Genomic DNA, 7381 nt, shown 5'->3' with positions numbered 1-7381 from the left:
CTCACCCCTTACCCCCACCCCTCCCCTACCCCCTCCCATCACCCCTTCCCCCCACACCTCCTCCCACCCCTCCCCTCACCCCTCCCATCACCCCTTCCCCCCACACCTCCTCCCACCCCACCCCCTCATCCCTTCCCCCCACTCCTCCCCCCACCCCTCCCCCCCACCCCCTCCCCTCCACGTGAACGCGCATCGCGGCCCGCGGAGGAGGCAGCGGGGGCGGCAGGGACGTGGATTTAAAGTGACATCCATCTCCATCCCAACATGCCGTCGTGAGTCGCGATCGACCTCCCCGCAGCATGAACATTACTCGGCAAATGGCAAAGTAATGATGACGCATTTCACTGAGCATCGTTGCCTTACTAATCGTCGTAAGCAGCTGCAGTCATAATTACCTGACTAGACATTCTCAATGGACTGCCGGATTTAGGGCTTTCCGACGACGACGATGATGATGACGCTGCCGTCACGCGCATCTTTGTGATGGCTCGCAAGTTACGATGACAATTCGGGTGTCTTCTCGGTGCGTGTTCTCGTGGCTAATTACGACGACGACGATGATGACGACTGCCAATGGCAGCAGCACGATGACACCGCTGCAAAGTCTGTTTCACCTTTCACGAACCACCGTAATTCAATCTCGATTTGAAGCTTTCGTGACTGCAGGAATCCATACCCTCTGCTTCTTTCGGTAAAGTCACGTGGGTAGAAAAAATAATAAAAGAAAACACGACGTTTCGGTCGCAACACAAGCGGCCGTCTTCACCGTAATTCAATCAACCATCAGGGTGTGTGTGGGGGGGGGTTCGAATATAAATCTATTCATTTTTTTAAACATCGTGGCTGTAGGGGACACGACATCCAATTGTAAAGGCCGTACACAAATGTAAACAATCGATGTTTACTCGCAGGACTGTGAGTGTATCGCGAGCATGAGAATAGATTTCAGATGACCAATCGTTACATGTCCAGGCACCACCGCTGTTGCACCGTTATCACTGCACGTGACAGTGGCCGTCAATCGATTAACCAACCAATCAATCAACCAATCAAATAACCAATCAACCAACCAAACAACCAATTGTGCCGTCTCTTGGCAATAAATTCATCGGCCACGGTTCTACACCGTTGCCTGTCCTCTGCTCTTCCAGATCTTTCCTTTATCCCGGGACCGATCCACTTCTCAACGTTTCTCCCTCCGTTTTCTGCCCCCTCGTCCCTCTTGCTCGTCTGCCCGCCGAGGAGGCCTTCCTAGCGAGCGCCTCGACACGACGCCCATCCGCGCTCCGTGTCCTCAGGCGCCCACGCGACTTGACAGCTCCCTCCCCTCCACCACCCCCTCCCTCCCCTATCCCCCACCCTCCCCTATCCCCCACCCCCCCCTCCCTCCCCTATCCCCCACCCTCCCCTATCCCCCTCCCTCCCCTATCCCCCACCCTCCCCTATCCCCCACCCCCCCCTCCCTCCCCTATCCCCCTCCCTCCCCTCCACCATCCCCCTCCCTCCCCTCCACCATCCCCCTCCCTCCCCTCCACCATCCCCCTCGCCTCCATCCCCTCCATCCCACCGTGCTGCCCCAATCCCTCCACATTCCCTCGCCCTCTTTCACTCTGTCCTCGTCCTCCCCTCCCCCGACCCCGACCCATTCATTCGCATCTCGAACATTGCCCCCCGCCCTAGGTATCTATCGATCGGGGGCACGAGCAGACGATTCCATTAGCGGCGCGCTGGCAGAGCTACGCAGCTGTGGATGATGCATCTTCTTAACGGCGGCGGCAAACAACACCCGATCAATGGCCTCGTTTGTGCGGCCAAAGGGGAATTAGCTGCCCCCTGCAGACATGGGCAGCATCTGCATCACCTGTGATTCAAATCTCCCTCTTAGTGTCCGTCCCCTAAAGGTTGGGATTCGCTTTGACAGTCCTCTATCTGCGCGTTCTCCCATCCATAACGCCATCGTCCACAGTCGATTGAAATTTTAAATACGGAATGTCATTGCGCAACATGACAATTTGTGACCGCTATATGAATGACATCACCCAAAGTGGTTGGCAATTTATTTTAATTACACGCGACACGGGCGATTGGTAATGAGTACGATGATCCCAGGGGTTCGGATTAACTCCCGTCGCCTGTGATGTCCCCCCAATCGCTCGCTCGTTACCGCGTTGGCGAAGAACGACGTCTGCTGGGCTAGACGGCGACGGGGGAAGGAATCGCAAGGCGATGGTCAACAACTCCGTGCTCACCGTGTCCATTGTTTAAAAGCAAGCAGAGTTGATAATTGGTTTTTTACCCTTCTGTCTGGCAACAAAACTGACACCTTTTTTTACAAGGAGTCATGTTTGCATAGACCACAATACCTGCAGTCATAATGCAAACAAAAAACACAACTCTGATAATGTATGTGCACTGTCCTTGAAGTTAATTGGTCCACACCCGAGACAGCTTTCCTTAGAGCCTAGTCTCACATGGGTTGGACCAGATGACGCCAAAAGGCCCACGATGCCGAGCATGAAGTCCGGAGACCGAAGAGCCGTAGCACGGCGGGTTCCATTGCAGAAGACAGCCCGAATCGGACCTCGGGACCTTCCTTTTATGCCCCCCAGCGTGGCCTCGCTCCGCCTTGGCCACGCCCCCCTTCTGGCACTTACCAGAAGGTCGTGGGCCTTCGACCACGTGTCCCTTATATCACCTTTCGGTCCACGTCCTGTCACCTGCCCACGCCAGCCAATCGGGCTGCTACGTCCCCAGATGCCCTCACCCCGCCAGCCACCAGAGCCATGCCCCTCAAGGGACTCTATTTTGTCCCTTAGCACACCCTGATGGCAGAGAGGGCCATCTACACTCCGGTTCTCTTTAACAGGACCTGGTGCCAAGCGCCGTAGTGACCCAATATATGTCACTACACACGCACCATTGTATGTTAGTGCAGCCTCGGCTGAAGCTTGTGCCCTGGAGTGATATATAGCACGAAGCCTCTGCGTTTGGGCTCAGGTTAGTCCGTGCTAGAGTTATGGCTCAGTTAGTCCGTGCTAGAGTTATGGCTCAGTTAGTCCGTGCTAGAGATATGGCTCAGTTAGTCCGTGCTAGAGTTATGGCTCAGTTAGTCCGTGCTAGAGTTATGGCTCAGTTAGTCCGTGCTAGAGTTATGGCTCAGTTAGTCCGTCCTAGAGTTATGGCTCAGTTAGTCCGTGCTAGAGTTATGGCTCAGTTAGTCCGTGCTAGAGTTATGGCTCAGTTAGTCCGTCCTAGAGTTATGGCTCAGTTAGTCCGTGCTAGAGTTAGGGCTCAGTTAGTCCGTGCTAGAGTTATGGCTCAGTTAGTCCGTCCTAGAGTTATGGCTCAGTTAGTCCGTCCTAGAGTTATGGCTCAGTTAGTCCGTGCTAGAGTTATGGCTCAGTTAGTCCGTGCTAGAGTTATGGCTCAGTTAGTCCGTCCTAGAGTTATGGCTCAGTTAGTCCGTGCTAGAGTTAGGGCTCAGTTAGTCCGTGCTAGAGTTATGGCTCAGTTAGTCCGTCCTAGAGTTATGGCTCAGTTAGTCCGTCCTAGAGTTATGGCTCAGTTAGTCCGTGCTAGAGTTAGGGCTCAGTTAGTCCGTGCTAGAGTTATGGCTCAGTTAGTCCGTCCTAGAGTTATGGCTCAGTTAGTCCGTCCTAGAGTTATGGCTCAGTTAGTCCGTGCTAGAGTTAGGGCTCAGTTAGTCCGTGCTAGAGTTATGGCTCAGTTAGTCCGTGCTAGAGTTATGGCTCAGTTAGTCCGTGCTAGAGTTATGGCTCAGGATAGTCCGTGCTAGAGTTATGGCTCAGTTAGTCCGTGCTAGAGTTATGGCTCAGTTAGTCCGTGCTAGAGTTATGGCTCAGTTAGTCCGTGCTAGAGATATGGCTCAGTTAGTCCGTGCTAGAGTTATGGCTCAGTTAGTCCGTGCTAGAGTTAGGGCTCAGGATAGTCCGTGCTAGAGTTATGGCTCAGTTAGTCCGTGCTAGAGTTATGGCTCAGTTAGTCCGTGCTAGAGTTATGGCTCAGTTAGTCCGTGCTAGAGATATGGCTCAGTTAGTCCGTGCTAGAGTTAGGGCTCAGTTAGTCCGTGCTAGAGTTATGGCTCAGTTAGTCCGTGCTAGAGTTATGGCTCAGGATAGTCCGTGCTAGAGTTATGGCTCAGTTAGTCCGTGCTAGAGTTATGGCTCAGTTAGTCCGTGCTAGAGTTAGGGCTCAGGATAGTCCGTGCTAGAGTTATGGCTCAGTTAGTCCGTGCTAGAGTTATGGCTCAGTTAGTCCGTGCTAGAGTTATGGCTCAGTTAGTCCGTGCTAGAATTATGGCTCAGTTAGTCCGTGCTAGAGTTATGGCTCAGTTAGTCCGTCCTAGAGTTATGGCTCAGTTAGTCCGTGCTAGAGTTATGGCTCAGTTAGTCCGTCCTAGAGTTATGGCTCAGTTAGTCCGTGCTAGAGTTAGGGCTCAGGTTAGTCCGTGCTAGAGTTATGGCTCAGTTAGTCCGTGCTAGAGTTATGGCTCAGTTAGTCCGTGCTAGAGTTATGGCTCAGTTAGTCCGTGCTAGAGTTAGGGCTCAGTTAGTCCGTGCTAGAGTTAGGGCTCAGTTAGTCCGTGCTAGAGTTATGGCTCAGTTAGTCCGTGCTAGAGTTAGGGCTCAGTTAGTCCGTCCTAGAGTTAGGGTTCGGGTTAGTCCGTGCTAGAGTTATGGCTCAGCTAGTCCGTGCTACAGTGGCTCTCATCAGTGTTGGGACTAGTGACAGTGTTTTCATTGAGAGAACCCTGCGCGTCGAGGGTCTGCTCTACCCAGTGCGAACATGCAAGGCAGGAGGCCGAACATTTCCCCATTCCAAACCCCGACCTCCCTTTGCGGCAGGCGACCGCGCGATTGCCACAGTAATTCCTGACACAGGCCACCCGGTGCAAAGCGTTCATTCACAACGACCCCCCCCCCCCCACGGCGCAAATCCCACGTGGATTGGTCTCCATCGACTCCTCCGCCTGCTCGTAAGTTGGAAGTGGTCATAAAGTTATAGGATATTCGGTTGTAAGTGGCTGGCTGGGGGGAGGGGAGGTGATGTCATTATCAGAGCTCTAGACCGCTGCGTGTGACGTGCACAACAGCGTGTTTCTGCGACTACTGATATTTAACATTTATGTATTTGGCTCGAGGCTTTCCTCTTTTCCGCTGCCTATCAAATGAAGATGTCAACTGTTGCTGTGCAGACTCTTGAGAAGCAGTCACATTTTGAAGAAGCTACGGCGCAGCGTGTACACGTTGCACCGTGGGTAGGCGCTCGAACAGGGACGAAATTAATCCCAAGATAGATTGTTACCTCTTCAGGCCAAAATGTGGAGGGATTTGGCGTGGCTACCCCACGGATTCAAATACTAAGAGGTTTTTAGGGTTGGATTGCATAAATACAAATGCGTCGATAAACCCGCCACCACCCGACACAGTCAACTGGTAAGTATTATTTGGTTCTTTCGGTTAAGTCACGTCTAAATATAAAATAATACATTAAATAATAGAATACGACGTTTCGATTGCAACACAAGCAATCATCATCAGGTATAATGAAATAGCGACATAAAATCTAACCAGAAAACTATAAACAGACATATTAGCAGACAGATATCACCAAGATACATAGAGAGAGCAACACAGGTAACAGAGAGAGGTGATCGTCTCTGTGGGGTGGCCTTATTTAAGGCTACCCCTTATTTAAGGCCACCCCACAGAGACGATCACCTCTCTCTGTTACCTGTGTTGCTCTCTCTATGTATCTTGGTGATATCTGTCTGCTAATATGTCTGTTTATAGTTTTCTGGTTAGATTTTATGTCGCTATTTCATTATACCTGATGATGATTGCTTGTGTTGCAATCGAAACGTCGTATTCTATTATTTAATTCAATTTATTATGTTATCTTTAGACGTGACTTAACCGAAAGAACCAAATAATAATTCCTGCAGTCACGAAAGTTCTAAAATTAAGATTGAACCACTTCTACGGGGAAGTTTTAAACTTATCTTCTTTTTTCTCTCTCTCTGACTACTTGTTCTCTCTGCCTGTGTCCTCTCTTTGGAATGTTCACACTTAAAGTCTAACTTAGCAATCTTTGAAATACGTAATCAACCAGGCTATGCGTTAATTGTGTGTTGACCGACCCTCTGTGTTGTATTACATTACATTTCGATATTTTACTAGGTTATTTAATTTTAGTGTGTCCTTCTCCTGAATTTCAGGCTTGCTTGCCGTGTCATCGCACTTGCAGCACCACGTTTTGTTGTCCACTCATTGATATGCTAATTTTTTCTCTAACCCCCCTCCCTCTCTCTGCGTCCGCCCTCTGTCTATTTAAGGCCACCCCACAGAGACGATCACCTCTCTCTGTTACCTGTGTTGCTCTCTCTATGTATCTTGGTGATATCTGTCTGCTAATATGTCTGTTTATAGTTTTCTGGTTAGATTTTATGTCGCTATTTCATTATACCTGATGATGATTGCTTGTGTTGCAATCGAAACGTCGTATTCTATTATTTAATTTAATTTATTATTTTATCTTTAGACGTGACTTACCCGAAAGAACCAAATAATAATTCCTGCAGTCACGAAAGTTCTAAAATTAAGATTCAACTGGTAAGGTTTGTCATGTAACAAAACATGCCAATTCGTTACTAGTGTAATGACAGGGTGACACCTGTCGGCCTGAAGGGATAATGGCGGTTGTGGGGGTATTGCGTAATGCCTTATTATAAGGGGGGCGTATCTGGGATAAAAGTGAAAAGCGAAGTTAGTCCAGAGGCTCTGGGAACCTGCTCGAAGGTTCTGGAAGGGGGCGTGGCCAGAGGCAGGGCTTGGCCGCGCCGGGGCACATATTAGGGGGGCCGAACCAGAAGTTCGGCTGCTGTTGCGGGTCCTGGGTCCTGGCTGTGTCGCTGCTCGTCGTCATCTCTTCGTCTCCGACCACGTGGCTGATCTTCTGCAAGACCCTCTCCGTCGCCGTCGCTGCGCTAGTCGGACAGCTAGCGTAGCGTATGCCGGAAATGGGCTATGTGTTAGGATCGCCGATGTGTAGCTGCGTTACGTAATGTATCGCCCTGTGTGTTCTTAATAAACAAGAAGCCTTCTACTCGACGTGTCTCGGAAGTCGCTCACTACACTAGTATAGCGCAACGGTGTGTTGGAGAGTAAACCCACAATTGTAAATGTTGTTACTAGTATGGATAATATTGGTCGCGAAAGCCTACATCCACTGTCGCAATTCGAATCGCACCGGTTACAGCGCCCCCATCTGACAGCAGCGGAACCGATTGCGATGGAACCCACAAGACGGCACTCACTGCAGCTCAAGCCTAGCCCCCACCCCACCAACCATCCACGCCACC

The sequence above is a fragment of the Lampetra fluviatilis genome, chromosome 7 (assembly GCF_964198595.1).
Source record: "Lampetra fluviatilis chromosome 7, kcLamFluv1.1, whole genome shotgun sequence".
In the NCBI taxonomy this organism is placed as follows: Eukaryota; Metazoa; Chordata; class Hyperoartia; order Petromyzontiformes; family Petromyzontidae; genus Lampetra; species Lampetra fluviatilis.
This window is presented reverse-complemented; position numbering follows the sequence as displayed.